The 16,514-nt window shown below is 35.4% G+C and overlaps 1 protein-coding gene and 1 long non-coding RNA gene across 10 annotated transcripts in view; one reads left to right on the top strand and one right to left on the bottom strand.

Moving 5' to 3' along the window:
- ZNF385B (zinc finger protein 385B) overlaps positions 1–16,514 on the top strand; it is a 169,584-nt gene that overhangs the window by 57,042 nt on the left and 96,028 nt on the right. The gene's annotated exons all lie outside the window — the stretch shown is intronic.
- Positions 196–16,497, bottom strand: LOC140002945 (uncharacterized). The gene is made up of 3 exons (XR_011810688.1): positions 16,285–16,497; positions 14,380–14,464; positions 196–417 (listed from the first exon to the last, which is right to left on the bottom strand). It is a non-coding gene; the product is annotated as an uncharacterized lncRNA (long non-coding RNA).

Genomic DNA, 16,514 nt, shown 5'->3' with positions numbered 1-16,514 from the left:
CGCACTTCATGAAACTCAAGCTGAATCACAGTGTGTTTGTCATCGAAAAGTATTGTGCGCAGTTTAGCTATTGCACAAGAATAAACAAAAAGTTTTACCAACTACTACTATTAATTAGTTTCTAAAATATGTCTCTGAAGCAGTTACAGATTGTTGTGCCACAAATCTAGAATTGTGCATTTGATCCTCTGAGATTTGAAAGGTTTGTGAAGTTTTATGTTGCCAAACTGCTTTCTACTGAGCACTCTTCAGGGAAGGTTTCTGCGGCTCACTTACTTTATCCAGTAGGAGTCTTGAAACAATTTCCATTCCAGAAATGTGTTCCTGATTTCCCTGTTCAAGGTGGTAGTGTACAAAGAATTGAGTTGAGGATCTTGAAACTTCTGCTTTTAGACAGGTCATACTGTCTTCAAACACCTGTGGAAAACATTAAACTATCTTAGTATATGAATATTAAATTGGCAGAAACCTATGTAATAATGCAAAATTATGGTTCATGGCTGAATTAAGTCCTGATTTTTCAATTACTAGCTACATTTATTTGTGATAGACCCCAGGAATGACTAATATGATAATATTATCAGAAAAAAATAAAATAAAATAAAATGATACCACAGGGCAAGTTGGCTTACAATTTATGCTAAAAAAAAAAAAAAATAATAAACCCACCATCGCTTCTTGCATAATAATGTGAGCCTCTATTCATCTACTAATGTGAAGTGCTCTTGTTGCTACTTTTTTTTTTATTTTTTTCCTCTGAAAACTCTGCTTTGGGCTATTGTTGAGGAAAAAAAACAGTATTATTATTATTTTTTTAAATATCAATATTGCTGATACGAAGCAAAATTAGCAAAGCTAGGAAAACTCAAGGCAAACTTGTATTCTACTTCATCCTGTGCATATCAGCTTAATGGTTAAACTAAATGGCATACGTTTTGGTGTCAGCAAGGTGTTGAGTTTGCAGTCCAACAGAGCACTTGAGTATGTGCTTAAGTTTTTAAGTAACTGTCTTGAAGCTTTGTAATTAAACACAAGTTTCTCTTCAGTGGCTCAGTAAAACCAATGCAACCTCTGAAACCCTGGAGTTTCACCACTGATACGGAATACCACTCAGATGGTATATTACAGCAAGGTCAAACAGTCAGGAGCATTCTGTGAGATGAGTCAAGTACTCCAGCTGTTTTTTTGGCAAATCTTGAGCTACATGTGGAAAATTTGAGGTCCAGTGTGCCATAATTGGAGACTTCTTGGAATTTGTTTAATTTTATTTGAATTCAGATGATATCACCCACATCCTTTTATTTGTGAGCTTTTTTTCTTTCTTTTTTTTTTTTTTATTACTTTGGTAGATTATTTTCATTTTAAAGTAAACTTCCAATGTGATTTTATTGAAATGTGCTGTCTTCAAAAATTATAAAAAGCAGTATTGATGTTACAAAACTCTACACAATTGATGGAGAACTACTTTTAATGTGTTTCTAGACTTTGTCTATTTTTAATCTGTAAGAGTTGCTTAATTAAATAAAACAGATTGTGTTTCTACAGTAAAGTAGAAAAGTTTGTATATTTAACACCTAATAAACCTCAACTTGTATTACTGTGCCTAAACATATTAGCAGTACTACTCAAATTCAGTCAGTATATTCTCTTCTTTAGTTACATTCAAATTTCAAATGTAGCTGATAAAAAGAAAGATTTATCTAATTTTATTCTTTAGTGACAGACTTGTGGTTGTACCTGATCTTAATGTTGAATAATTTCAAAAAAAATAATGGAACTTCAGAGCTAAATTTTTCATGTTGAACTAACAAGTCTTATGTCTGCACTGCTGCGTGCTTTGTTTATCATTGCACATACAGTAAGATACACCAAAATTACATTGTGTGAGAAATTGTGTCTGCACCCTTCCTAGAATATTTCTTAGTAATTCTCTTTTCTCCATAAATAATATTCACAAGTATACCTTTCTTAGATTAACTGCTTTTTTTTTTTTTTTTTTTTTTTGAATCAAGAGCATTCATAAGGCTGCAAATCCTCACAATATTAGATGTGCAGTTATTTTGGAAATTTCATATTGTTTATGAACATTTTCAGACTTTATGATTATGGCACTGAAATTTAACTCATTACCTCTGTAAGATTTATGTAGTCAGTGAATATGTGGCTGATCAGTTTTATAACATTTAGAAATTCTTTGCTCTTATTCCTAAAATAAATAAATCTACAACACATTAATCCAGGTAAACTAAAGGGGAGTGGCTGAAAAGTTCTGTATAGTACTAATTTACTTAAATATTTTTAAGTAAATTTTTAATATTTTCATTTTTGAGTTATAAATATGGGTAGGGTATTTTCATTATTTAACCATATTTATGACTCTGAGCTTTAGAGTTTTACATATCATAGGTTTGTCATTTTTCCAGCCACATGTGTGATATGTGCCTGTCACTGAATTGGAACAAATAGCTAAATTTAATCCGTAATTACGAAATAAATTTTGAATACATATTGTCTTTTAATATGATTTCAGTGGTATCCAAATACCTATTTTTATTTTTTTCCATTGCAGTTGTTGCTGTTGAAAAACAGTTTATTCGTTGATAAACCAGCTGGGTTTTTTTATCATGCTATATACTTTCCCATATAAGTTAAATGTGAATTTATTCATATGCATTATGCTTTGTTTCATTTGAATTTCCATAGTTTATTAGTATACACTTTTAGCATACTTTCTTAACTCTTTTAGAAGCACTCAAGTAAATGAGATTAAATTAAGTAAGCACTACATTGTTACAGGCTATGCCCATTTAAAAAGTTAGAAGAACGCTGAGGGTAAAGATAACAACTTGGAGTTAAATAATGTAAAGTTTTACACCTGACTATTAAGTCTTCCTCATTTTTTCCCCAAAATTCTTGCTTTGGTTTATTATGTTTGTAACAGTAACTCCAGTATCCTGATGAAAATGTATATATTTTTGCATGTGTCCCCTCTGTGCATATTGGTGGTGTTTTGGTAGGCTCCCCAAGGTAAAGTGCCCAAGATGATACTGATTTCCAGATCTGCAGGGTACTGCACAACCAGACGTGGGAAGCATGGGTTTACAGATAAAGGCAATGAACAAGGTTATAGGCCAAAATAAACAAGTTGATGTAGAAAATAGCTGATATATAACCCAGAAATGTATCGCTGTTGCTATTTCAAAAGCTGTACAATATAAATAGGTTAAATATTAATTCTCTCCCAAACTATCTACTTAGCTACTAGAAGATGACAGTTTGTTTAAAATAATCCTTTATAAAGTTCATGATGGTGAACAGGGTGGCCATTGGACAGGAATTTCCAAGGTAAGGGGTGGCATAAGGTATTATCTGCTTGCAAGACAAATTAGTTGATGCTCACATTATTTGTGGAAGGATTGGTGGGAGAGAGACCTAATTGCAAAGGGCCTTAGAAGTTTCTGTTCAACACCTAAACATACATGTAAGCTATGCTGATACTCCTTGTTGCCTGATGAGAGCTCTTCCACTAGCAGCTGATGCAAGCGAGCTGTGGTGGCTCTGGTCAGCCATATGGAGTCCAGTCCCTGCCTCATGCTGGAGTTGTTGTCTGTTGAGTTTCAAGATAGTTTTGTTTCTGCTACTACGTTCAATGAATAACATCAAATTTAACATAGACTTTCATTTCAGCTTATAATGGTGGTCATAAATAACTTCAATATCCGAGTACTATCTTCTGTTAGCGTGAAGATCATGTTTTTCATTCTCTTCAGCAAGCTGCGGGTTACCTCGGCTCAATTTAGTTTGTGATGTGTATAGGCCATACAGCAGTTCAGTCCCCCTTGATGTGAGAAATTGTGCTAGAGACAAAACCAGAACACTGACACCTTACAAAACAAACTATAGGTTAAATTACAACCAAGGTAAATATTTGAATAAAAAGGAACCAGTGTGGAGAAGAAAGTGCTGTAGGGACTTCCTAGCCATATCTGAAATGAGCCCAGAAGGACAATCCCATTGATTTTGTTCTTATCCTGATGACCTTGTAGCTTAAGTTAATGGTTTCTAAACTTGACTGAAGAGTTTTCAGGACAGTCCTGTTTGTCTCTGTTCAAGGAGAAAGAAGAGTAAAGTGGAGCTGAAATACAAGACTAAGATTTTTTTTGTTCTCTAAGTATTTAATATGTATTTTAATTTGCATGGGTGTAGAATCAATGAAACTGTATTCTTGCGATCTGATCAAGACTGAAATGCAGTTCATTTGTGTTAAGTTATATATTTTCTTTTTAAAGATCTGGAAGTCATCTGCAACTATAATAAGCTTACCTAACACAAATTCTTGGTGAAAGTGCATTTTGGGGAGGAGCAGGGGAAAGCAGAGTGGCCTCATAATGATATAAAACCCAGGCTATTTCACACTGAGGTATGCATCGTGTGGCTTCTGAGCCTGAACACGTTTAAGCATATCTGCAGATACATCTATCTGGCAAGGAACCCGTTCCACTTTTCGGAAACTAGGGTTGCAGAGTCATCTGAGGAAATGATCTTTGTGACAGATCCTTAATTGATTTCAAAATTGTCACAGCTTATGTGACTTCAGACATAAAAATGAATATGCTGTATTTCCTGTAGTTAATGTTAAGATACATTTCAGTTTTTCAGTTCCCATGTGGAATGCTGAACTTCACCTTCGTACACAATGCTGTTAATAGAAGTTGGATACTGGGCATTTTACAGCTGAAAACACTGTTGTGCTCTCTTAAATGTTAACTGTCATAGTAATCTGTAAAATCAAGAAGCACCAAGGGATAATGTAATTGCAATTCTCAAACAATTGTATCTGTTTTATAATGAAGAATTGTGATAAAAACAAACAAACAAACAAAAAAACTCACAATTATGATAAAAATGTGGACTTTGCCAGTGGCTGCTATGTGAAAAGTTTTTTAAATTTTACTCTTAGCATTTCAAAATATTTGATGTTAAATGAGCAGAATTGTTATTCAGCTGTTCCGTTATTTAGTGAAAGCAGCTCTGATTCTCGAACATATAGCTGACAAAAAGGACCAGACCAGGAATTACCCATTTTGGGAGGGTTTTCTCAAGGAATGCTTTTCAAAACAAGGGGGAAATTATGTTAAAGCACAAACTGTTTTGTTCTTGTTAAAAAGTTGAGAAAAAACAGAAATTACATAATACATAATAACAATTTGAAAATAAATATATATAATGTGGTTTGAGCTTTCTCCTTTAATTTTAATGAATTTAAGTTATGAAAATGTCTGCTCTTGGGATCTTAAGCATTAATGTCCTTTTGAGTAAGGTAGCTGTGCATGCTTAAACATATCCTCTATTGTGCATGCAAGGAAGAGAAATGAAAAAAATATATAAAAAAAAAAATAAAAATATTTATAGAAGGTAGAAAGGAGGAAAAAAAAAAGCATGTTTTCTTTATAATTTGTTTCTCTTTAGTCCAAGTGAATTTAATGATCTAATTACAATATGAGATGGCTTCTTTTAAAAAACAAATCCATTTATTATGAGCAATATTAAAGCTCATAAATATTAACATCTGGTCAATGTATTTAAAACAGTAAATGCTTCACCCTTAGTACATGCGTGTCATTTGTGCAAAGATGTTTGAAAGGATCTTATCAACATCCAACTAGTTTATTTCTTGAAGATGTCTGAGATGTCTGAATTTTAAGTTAGTTTCTTGTATTGATCAGCCAGTCTCTCATTTCCTGAACAAATGTTTAGCAGAACTTATTTTTCTGTTTTTAATTTGAGTGTTAGTGATGTTAAGCAGAGGTGAAGTGGCAGGTGTGATTAAAGTGAATACTCACTTTAATAAATAAATATGTAAATAATAAACTGTTTTTTCTTCAATATTCTTTATCCAGGGACTTGTGAGTTGATGCATATTTCAGGTTTTTCTTGATAGGTCCAATGCTTGCTTTGCTTATGAACTCCTAACATAAAATTGTTCATTTGAGGTTCAGCTGCAATTTTCTTCTGGTCTGTCTTATGTGTTGCTTTATCTTAACATGTAAAAAAGGGAAAATTATTTAAGTTAAAATGGTAACTAAAATTGCAGTAATAAAGTTCCTTTCCAGTAAGGTAGGGAGGAGGAAAAATTGTGGCATAGTGATACCAAAAATTGATATGACTTCTTTCTAGAGAGTTAAATTTTCACTGGATGACACAGAAGTAGGAGGTACAAGATGAGTAAAGGATTTAGGATTTTACCTAATTGTAAATCTAATGAGTAAGTTTCATAATAAGACACTAGTCTTATGTGAGGTGGTAATGATCCCATTTCAAGATCAGTGTGAACAGGTTATTGTTATCTGCTACAGCAAATGCTTTGTCTGAAGAAGAGGAGCAGAGGGTATGTAGTCTGAGGTGCTATTTCAGGGGTTTACAGTCTACAAGCACTTTTTTTTCCATGTTATAAGAAGAGGAGAGAAAATAAAACATGACAAGCCATAGTGTTTTTTGTTGTTGTTTTTTGATTCCCTTCCTGTTTCACCAACTGAAGAAGACTAGACGTTTTTCATATTTACCTTTCCAAAGCATTATGTTACACATCTTATTTCTATAATTTGAAAATAGAAGTGGATTTCCTATAATTTTCAAACTAGAGCATCAAGAAATACTTGAAAGAGTAAAGGTCTTTAAAAGGCCTCTTAACTGGATCATTCTCAGATTTTGTTTATTTATTTATTTATTTATTTTCTGGAAAGTTTTAAGTCACAATGTTTCAAATTTTGATTAGTTAGTCATAAGAACCAATAGTTTTAATGTCTCAGAGATCTGTACCAAAAATGGACTCTTAATCATTTCACATGGTCTGCAGCTGTTAGCAACATAGGAGGCAACTTTGTCTTCTAGGTTGATACTTACAAATTTCATGAGATATCTTGATCTTGTTTTTATGTTATCGAATGTTATGTTTAGGTCTTCCATACATTGCTAGGCAAAATGTCTCTTTTCCTATGGACTATATATGGACTATATGGATATATAGTGGGAGTGACTTGGAATTTAAGCAAGAAACTCTGTACACGCTGAACTGTGGAAGTCATTGCAGAGTTCCAATAGCTGTTTTGAAAAAGGGTGAACAGGAGATAAGGTCTTTGATCTGGTTAATTTACTGTTCTTGTGACTTTTTAGCACATTTTTCTCATGATCAGCAGATGTATGTATACTTATAAACTTTATTATATGTTGTTGCAAAACTGGTTAAGATTAAGCATGTTTTTGCTTCATACTGAAATTTCAGAAAGTAGTTGAAATGACCAGGGCTGGTTATGCGGTTCTTCAGTCTTTGTGTTTGGATTCACGGCCGGTCTTTTCAGACATGGTTGCTGTTTTCTCTTCCTTTATGCATATGTTCTTGTTGGGAAAAATAATAATTAAAAAAAAAAAAAAGTCCATTTATCTGTGAGGAAAAAGTAGGATAAGAGTCTACCTCAAAATGGAGATGTGAGGTTGGAAAATAAATTTTGATGCCAGTCTTTATTTAACTATATAGTCTGGTCAGCCTTTCCAATGAAAATAAAAGGCTACATGAAGGATTGAGATAAAGCTGCTCTGGCATTTCTTTGCATCTCAAGTTTCCGTACAGATCTAAATCTGACTCTGGTATAGATGCAACGCTTGTCTCATTAGTCAGTTTTTGTCTTGTCAAGGGCCAGTAATGCTGACTGATACAAATGGATGTGAACTGTCCAGGAGGTACAGACAGGAGTTTACTTGTGTTATTCTGTTCAGAGTAGTCCAGAAATAAAATACATTTTTGTTTAGCTGATTTCTTAGTGTTGAAATATTTGTATTTCACAGTTCCATTATTGTTATTCTTTGCTTACAATGATGGGAGAAAGTTGCTTGGCTGCAGGTCCAATTCATTTCTGAAGAGCACAAAGATTTTATGTAAGGGTCCATTCTGATTTTCAGGAGAGACCTATCTCTGTCTCGTGATATGTTCGAGAATGGCGACAGTTGCAAGCTAACCCACTGCAGAGAGAATATGCTCTGTGACAAGATGGATATTGGTCTGTCTTCTCTCTGATTTTGAAGGACTAGAAGTTCTAGACTTGTAGGATTTTAAGAACAATCTGAGTAATTACACAAACTTTATTTTTTTGCACCACTTTTTGTATAGATTATTTTTGCCTTGTATACATCTTTTATCCTATACATCTTCCTGAGATAATTATTTTCTTGTATACAAAATATAACTACTTGTAATGACTCAAGATAAAAAATGAAATGCTTGTTTACCTGTATGCCCTTCTTTAGACTTTCTCTAGAGGTCCCATTTTTTTTTTTTTAAGTATGAAACCAAAGTCAGTCTTTCGATTATTGAGTTTCTCTCTTAAGAAGTGAATTTTTGGAAGAACATTGTAAAGAAAGATGTTATTTTTACCTACAGAATGTGAAACTGAGAAGAGAAAATCTTAGTCTGAGTTACCCTAAGGTAACTCAACCATTTCTGCTCATCTCTCATAAAGTCTGCTTAACTACTGTGTACCAGTTAAATTTTCCTTAGAAACTGATAAAATGAAAGAAGGTATGACATGCTCAGTAGAGCAACAGGCATGGACAAAAATGCAGGAATAGTAAAATTATATCCTTCTTCTTAAATAAGTGCAGATCAGTCAGGAGCGAGGAAGCTCCTTTCTCCCACTGCCCTTCGCTGAGTGCAGGCACTTCTTAAAGCACTTACTTTAACTGGCACTACTGCAGTCAGCAAGCCTGAACCACTTAGCTAATCCATTCCCAGCAAAACATACTTTTGTATATTGCAAGAGGAAGTGAAAATGAGATTTAAAAGTACAGACCACCATTATTCATCTACCTTTGAAAGGAGACAGGGTGCCCTAGCCTTGCAGGCTGCTCTGTGCAGCCCTATTGCTAGATGCTCATGTCTTCCTTGGATCTGAAAGAGAACATCCCAGGTAACGTACAAATCCACTGAAGTAGTGACCTGGAGTTGCCATGAAATAGTGTAAAGCCCAGAATAGCAGGGCTGAGGTACAGAGAGTCACTACACCAGTCAGAAAGTCTGGGGAGATGAGAAGCAGGTGACTTTTCAGGCCCAAATTCATATGCTGGAAGCGCTCTTAACTACTTTGCCAGCCTGACTCACAGGGCAAATTTAGACAAGTGAATGTAGGGCTTTAATGTTCCTCTGTTAGGCTTGTAGGTAGGTGCTGGCTCCATCTGCTGCCTGATACAGCATTTAACAGGTCCCGTAGACTTGTTTATCTAGCATCATGGTCTTGGTGCAAGAACTGATTTGCATTTGATGGATGGGGGTGTGCATAAAAGAAGAACCCTCCACTGTGATCCTATCAGATGCTTGATGCTGGACCAAAGAATTTTGAAGCAGTTAGGAAGAATGATATGGAAGTTTTTTTGATATAAATAAAGAGGGGTAGGGCATTTTGTCATCATTATTTGATTGCTAGAGTAGACATGGAAGGTAATTTACTGTTACCTCAGAAATAATAATAACAATAATTACGGTGCAAGTTATCTTTTTAAGGTGCAGTTTTACAGCTGTCAAGATGAGCAGGCTTTAAACACTGACTCAGGCACAGAAAGTGGTCCTCTGCTTAAGACAAAATTTACTTCTCTAAAATTAAGCTTTATATTAAAAAAAAAAAAAAAAAGGAAAAATATTGAGTAATATCAATTTTTTACGGAGCCCATGAGGCCAGATGTTACTGGAGAAAGCAACCTGGGAATAATTGGGTGTGTTTGGAAAGAGAGGACTGATGACAAGCCTTCCTCTGAAGGTTTGATTTATCTTGAGTACTTCAAGGAAAGTGTCCAAAACTGCTTCACATGCTTTAAAGAAAATGTATTTGTCTCTAATTTCCATTAAACTGTCTTTATCCTGTTAGGTGCCTAAATGCTGTCTGGCTAAAGGAGGTAATGGACTGTAGTGTGGAGTCCATGTCGATCAGCTCTTCTTAGTTCCTCTGTTCCTATACAGTTATTATCTGTGTTTCATTCTGTGTAGGGAAGTATAATGCTTCCCTAGGGAACTGACTAGCTAAACAAAATCTGTCTTGTAGTATCATTTCAAGTAGGACATATGAAATCCTCATCCATATTAGAAGGTTTTGCCCATATTTTGTTTAGGACTGGACTATCACGGTACGTGGAATTAGTACTGGATAAGCAGGCAAAACTGCAATTGCACTGCTTCAGTAACATTTGCTTAAAGAAGCTTGAGTAGTTATTATTTATTTTATTTTATTTTTATTTTTATTTTTATTTTTATTTTTATTTTTATTTTTATTTTTATTTTTATTTTTATTTTTATTTTTATTTTTATTTTTATTTTTATTTTTAAGGGTTCAAGTCCCAGACAGATATGACCCAGTTATCCAAGGACACAGTATCTGCAATTTCTCTCTGCTTCTGTGTAGCTTCAGAGCCTTTTTGAAACTGGTCTGAATGGTAGATAATATTGAAATAGCCCTCAGGAATGATCACCAGATTAGGAAAAAATTAGTCAGCCTTACAGTTCTATTTTTATTTAGATAACAACACTACTGAACTAAGGGAATTTGAATGAGATATAGATGGAAAAAATGAATATTCATGCTTGTTGCATTAAAAAAAAAAATGTGGTGCTTATCTGTTTTTCTCTATGACAATTAAAAACTCAATTATATTTTTATGGGCATAAATTTGTCCTGTCATGGATTGCAATATGCTGGTACTTTGCCAAAGAGGTGGCAGACTGCAGTGCTAATCTGTTGAAGAACACAGCAATTCATTTTAAGAAATTGGTGAAAATGTATGCCATTCCAATTGAGCAAACTCAGATGACTAATTAAATTAGATTGCTCAGAAATTCTTAACAGGTATCTGGAATGACCTTACTGCTATCAGTGCTTTAAATGTCTTTGGAGAACTTGGATTAGCCGAGTAAATACTCTGATGAAGGAAGGGCGTCTTCTGTGAGCAGGTTGTCCCAAACGGATAAAGCAAGTATGTCTCCTATTCCCTGGAGGAAATAATCATACCTAAATGCATGCAGGAAAAGGCAGCTAAGGTATCAATAAGAAGCTCAGATGTTAGCATTGTAAGATTAGTGTTTTATCCAGACTGGAAAGAGAGGACGTCATCGATATATTGCAAATAACCTTCTGGGCAAAAAGCTTACTGAATATAACGTGATTCAGAGAGAAGGCAATTACTTCATTTTGAAATACTGAGCTTTTGGGCTGGTAGCAACATACCTTACACAAAAATCATGTGATGCTTTTAGAAGTGTAAGCTTTGGATGCCAAAGTGCAAACTGATGGAATTTTCCATCAGAAGTGCAGGGGTGGAGGTCTGATAGTGAGTCCAGGTCTGTGGTGCTGTTTTCTGTTCCCATCCAAAGCCTGGAAATTTTCAGCCAACCTTCTGTACATCTCACACTTGTTCATACACAGCCTTAGGAGCATATGTTTGTATTCGTATTAGATATAAATACTTATGGAGTCTCACAGACATTCAAATAACCATGTGCATCTGTGAACCTGCAAACCTTTGGGGATGGATTTTAACAGGTGTAAATCTGCTTCTAGTTCTGATGCGTCTGTACAGATGCCATCTCTGGAAAGCTCATGCACAATTTGATGGCTTTGTAGAAAGAGAAGGCTGGCTGCCAAGAAAAATTAACTCAGTGTCTTGTGTCAGTTAAGCAGTTTAATTGGCTTTCACACCTAAGGCTGAAATAAAAACGAGCTACTACTTGTCACCATGCTCTGGGGGAGACTGTTCTTTTTGTAGAGTAGCACACATCTGTCTGTTTCAGAGGGAACTCATTACAACAGACCCTGTCCTATCATACTGGCATTCAGCTGCCTAAGCCCAGAAACTTTCCCCCACCTTGCAGTGCAGAGCCCTTGGTCTACTTCTCAGTCACATCTTCCACTTCCAAAATACACTGACATAGATTTTCATGTGCTGGATGTCTCCGTTCCTTGCAGCTTTCTCCCTTCCCATGACCTGCAAAGCACCTGTGCCGGGACAGGAGTGTGCTTTCACTCCAGCCAGCTCTGCAGTAGGTATCACTGCTCTGGTGGACTGCAGAAATACTTTAAGGTTTCAGTATGAGATCCAGTGCAAACCCAGAAAAAATAGCTGCTAACTTGAGCATCACCAAAGAGGAAAAGGATTCATTGTACAAGAAGAGCAAACAAAGAGGCCAGTATCATCATAGCTGCACATAATGCAATTAAGTGCTAATTAAGTAGAGAAATGATAGATGGAAAGACAAAGAACAGGAAAACAGAGAAAGTGGCAAATGGAGAGGAAGGATTGAAGGGAAGGGAGTTTGGGGAATATGCAGTTCTCTTTTAATTTGGAGAGGCTGTGTGGGAGAAGATTGGAGCCAATACACAGTCCACGGAAGAACAGACATCTTGCTTCACATTTACAGAGCAGGGGTGGAAATTGTGCTGCTCAGATTGTGCCAGTTAAGCAACTCAGCCCCTGAAAGCAGGAGACTTTTCTCAGCATCTGTTTTACAACTATAGCTTAACACAAATTCTGAGTGAGTTGCACTCTGTCATACTTGAATCCTTTTGAAACACCCGGATTAGGATGAGACTGCATAGCCTTCCAGCCCTGTATTTTATCAGAAGTGTTTTCATGTGTGGAAATTTCCTGTTGTGCCCTGTCATTAAATGAGAATGTCCATTTGGGGAGGGCTTGGGAGGGGGAGTGGAGTAAAATCTGAGCAGAAACAGACATTAATGTCTCAGATAAGTCTGTCAATAAATTCCCCTAATGAGTGAACCTGTGAATTAGGGATGGTAGTTCCTTACATGGTTTCATTTATCTTCTGTTCCTTCTTGCATCAGGATGTTGTTTTCATAACCCAGCACTCAAACATCACAAAGTAATTTTGAGTCATTACTAGTACAAATTTGAACAAGTCATTGGCTTGCTCTATCCACTCTGAGTGTTATTTATGAAAAAGGCCAGTTCTGCCAAAAATATGAACTTTAAACTGATCAATATGCCATTATCTGCTTAAAAAATGTAAATATAAAATAAAATAAATCAGTGCCTCAGCTGTTTTTATTTATTTATTTTTTACATTTGCTATGCTGTTGCTTCTAATTTAAAATTTTGTTTTGAAATGCTACAGAGAGGTGAAAAAAGGGCAAATGAGCAGCTTTTATGAGATTGTCTTTAAAATGGGATTAATGGAGTTTAAACTATTAGCCCTGAGTATAGTACACCTGGATGTGTCATTCATTTTTTTTATGACTTCATAAGAAACTGCCTTTTGATACTTCTTCTCTATGTTAAACTTTTTGGCATATTTGTACTGAGAAACAATATGTTTTTTTCTTTTCTTTTCTTTTCTTTTTTTTTTTTTTTTTAATTCCTAAGCTGCTTACAGTCATTGGAAGGATTTGAATGTATTTTCAAACTAAATAATTACTCAGAAGGCTGTATTAAACTTACATTTTCATGTCAGTATAAATGTCTTTCTCATTTTTTATCATCAATCTGACATTTCTGTGACTGCAACCTACTCTGCTTCCATTTATGCCATGAATTGATGATTGGTTTGCTAAAGTCCATTATCCCTTAACAACAGAGAGAAGCATGCTGATTAAAAAAAATCATGAGCATACTCATCTCCCAGAGCCTTTACCATATTTTCATATTTCTGGTGTCAAATGAAAGGGGGGCTCTCAAGATAGAGTTCCTTTCAAGGTATTCTTGATAGCAGAGTCAAATACTTTCAGTACAAATGAGACAGTATCTCTTTCTGGTATCACTATATGCCACAATATGCCTGCCCTTGTACAAGTTGTAGGAGGTACTTTCAGTAGTCTGAATCCCTGTCCCCTATTGCCTTTTCCTATTTTCTTTTGCCCTGAAAGCACTCGTGCTTTCATTCAAGCGCAAAAATATTCCCCAACTTGACCATGAAATTCTTTGCACCACAATTTGAAATCTCTAGGGCATGAGAGTTGCTTCTTCCTCAGCAACAAAGTGCTTTGCAAATGGCATAGGAATGGTTAAGCCTTTGGTGGTGGTTGTGTATTTTTTCTTTCTTTAAATGTTGTGTGATCACTTTCTAAAAAAGCTGATTATGTTTAAGGAACAATGTCACTGGCATTTATCTGTTGTGATGGGATAACTGCTTTCTAGCTCTAGTAAAGATGTCTGAACAGGTCATTTAAAATAAAATCAGAATAAAACATAGCAAAGAAGATTTGGTATTATATAGCAGGGCATATCAAGCACTTTCTTTTTGATTTTGGGAAAGTCACAGATGCTTTAATTCACTACATAGAAAACCTGATGTACTTGTCATCTGTATCCTTTTTGGTACTGCTTACTTACATTGAAATCTCTTAGGTCAGGAATTCTTGTATGCAGAGCTCTTAGTACTGTGAAGCTTAATGTCACTTGACACCTCTCAGCATCACTGTAATACATAAAATTAAAAATCATCAAGGGATGTTTTACAGAATTTTGTATAGACTAGCTTGCAGCTAGTTAAGCTCTGTGATTCTCCTCTATTCACATTATTTATGAACTCTTTTTATCATTAACATTATGATGAATATATATCTATTTGAATTTTAGAAGCAAAAGCTGGGGAAGATATATGTACGACTTAAAATTTTGCTGTTTTTAAGTATAACCTTTTTTTCTATTCTAAACCTTTCTGAAGGTTATAGAGGAATCCAGTGCAAACTGAGTTGGAGAACTGGAAGGCTACAAGTCTTTCAGAATCTGTGCTTATTGCAATAAGGAGGGGGTAAGAGGATCTGATGTACTGCACGTGAAAGTTTGTTTTCCAGTGGTGCCTGGTAGCACAAGATCCAAAGCAGAAAATAAATTTGTTATTCTTGTTTTCTGATTGCAGTGAAGTACTTACTTATTGGAATGACTCTGAAATGTCTGCTGTCATCTGGACCTTATAATGACAAATATTTATCTTAGGTCAAAATTTCATCTGTACTTGACAGTGTCTCCTGCATGTTCCTGTGTGTCTGTACAGTAGGATCATGTTATTCTACCAGTCTCCTGACTTCTGTTTTGCTCCTTCAAATTGAGATGATTCTTAGGGATTGCATAAAATGCATTGGACAAAAATGGTGCTTGAATGTGACCTTCAGAAACCCATGCATGTGTGACAGGTTTGCACTGTTGCCTGGTGAAGCTACCTTCCTTGCTTTTGTTTTGAATCCTGCCTTGAATTTTAAAAACAAAATGTGCGTGATTTGGTACTTCCTGTATTTAGCAGAATTTGGAGCATGGGTGTGAATCCTTTATTACAAGAGGTAGGATAGCTGTGTTTTTCATTGAACAAAGGTCTTTTATTCATATACTAGCTGCTGGTTTAAGTCAGTCTCTCTGGAGAGTACTTGCAGTTCATTGGTGTGCATTGCAATATTCCATCTATCTGTCTTCATTATGAATTCATCAAGATCTTAACACTAACATTCTTCTATTCAACATATATATATGAAAATATTCGGTGGACAGAAATGAAGGTTAAGAATCATTATGGGGAGTACAATAATAATATGGTCAAAAACTTAGCATAAAACCAGAACTTACTAGCTATTACAAGATGTAGTAGTTATAGTCAATTTTTTTTTTTGTGAAAAACTTCTGCAACACTTCTATATGCAATTAGTAGATGTTGCACTGAAGATACAACCCTGAGAACAAGTACAACAAACCTGAAGAATTATTCGTGCACAGAAAGCAAAGGACTAAACCTAAAGGATCTAAGCACAGTCATGCAGAGAAGCCTCTTACGGGTTTGACAGCAGGATGCCATTATTACTGTTTGACACTAATCTCTATGGAAGTCCCGAGTGCTAAATTTTGGAATTCTGGAAGGATGACTTTCTCTGTGCTCAAGCTGAAAATAAAGTACATCTACATATACTGTTCATTTTGCTTCAGTCACATCCTGACAGTACAATTCTCCAGGTTTCTAAGAATCAGCCAAAATATAAGCCTGTTATATCACAGCCTGCTAGGGAGACTTGTCTGTATCAAAGCAGCAGGAAGAATGGAAGTCCAAACACCATGTTTTATGTAGATATTGTTGGATTCTAAGTTACTTTTATTATTAAAACTTGTTAGCCAAAGATAATAAATGACATTACAAATGCTCAAGTATCACTTCTCTAGCCTTGACACATGAGAGATGGCAGAAAAACACAGGGTGTGTATGGAAATTTAAAGCATTAACTTTGGTAAAAAGATACCACCCGAGGATCTTACCAGTTGAGCTGTCTGTCAGCTTTTCATTCTTGGCTATGGGAGCTGCTTGTGAGCAAGTCCTGAGTGTACTGGCCCTCAGATAAGCGGCTCAACAACTGCTTATCTTCTTGCTGCTCTGCAGTCCCAGCGTGCATGCTCTTGTGCATGCTTTATTTCCTTTAATTAGGTTTGTGGTGGTAGGTACCAGGCTTGCAGTGAATGTTGTACCACCTTATCTTCTGGAATGTCGG

The sequence above is a fragment of the Anas platyrhynchos genome, chromosome 7, assembly GCF_047663525.1.
Source record: "Anas platyrhynchos isolate ZD024472 breed Pekin duck chromosome 7, IASCAAS_PekinDuck_T2T, whole genome shotgun sequence".
Lineage (NCBI taxonomy): Eukaryota > Metazoa > Chordata > Aves > Anseriformes > Anatidae > Anas > Anas platyrhynchos.
This window is presented reverse-complemented; position numbering and strand designations above follow the sequence as displayed.